This window comes from Otolemur garnettii, unplaced genomic scaffold (genome assembly GCF_000181295.1).
Source record: "Otolemur garnettii isolate 467f Iridium unplaced genomic scaffold, OtoGar3 scaffold00030, whole genome shotgun sequence".
NCBI lineage: Eukaryota > Metazoa > Chordata > Mammalia > Primates > Galagidae > Otolemur > Otolemur garnettii.
Genome location: NW_003852425.1, coordinates 10,658,758 through 10,659,698, shown reverse-complemented (window position 1 = coordinate 10,659,698; position 941 = coordinate 10,658,758).

The following is a 941-nucleotide window of genomic DNA, read 5'->3' as shown; positions in this document are numbered from 1 at the left end:
AAAAAAAAAAAAAAAAGAAAGAAAGAAAATGGTTAAGTTACTTAAATCTCTCAACCATAGTTGCCTCATATTTAGATAATAACACTGCCTAATAGGGCTTAAAAAAATTAAACAGGTAAACTTAGGAAACAAGCTTAAAACAAGCCTGGCATAATAAGTAGTCAAAATTACATGAATTTTAAATTTTAAGCATCATAACATTTGGCCCCAGAAAGGGACCCAGGATGGTCGCAGCGTGGCACCATCTGCATCTGTTTCTCCAGCCACATTTGAACATAGATCTGGCAGCCCAAGGTACACACGCAAGATTCTAGACTAGGCCTTAAAGGGTTGTCAGTTTCTTGCGGGTTAATGGTTAATGCAAAAAAGCAACAAAGTATGACTGCTATATCAGGATTGTATTCAGGCTTGAAGCAATTTCCATTTTTATATGTTCACTTAGACCAGTTTGTATGCTATGAAATCAATGAGAAGAAAATTGTGTTGGCAAGCTATCTGCCTGGTTTAAAAAAAAAAAGGCATTTTCTTAGAGCACATATGCCTTTAAACATTTTTACTTAAAATTTTGTTATTTCCCTGCAAATAAGTGATTATGGCATTACAAGGAAGATATTGTAGCAGTACAATAGCCTTTGTTCAGCTCTCTTGAAGCAAATATTATACATGTCAAGTGTAAGCACAATCACATCGTATAATGGGACATTAATAATATTATAAGAAAAAGGATGTATCACCTGAAATTGGTCAGAACATCAGAAAAAGTTTGGCCTTTTGGGAAAATTTTTAAGCTCTCCTTGGTTGAATAGTGTTGCATAGTTTCTGTTATAAAAGAAACACAATTATTAGAGAGTGAAAATAAAGCATTAAAATAATTTAATGAAGATTTTTTTTTTTTTTTACCAAGATACTTGATCTCAGTTTCAAGTAAATAATTACTCACA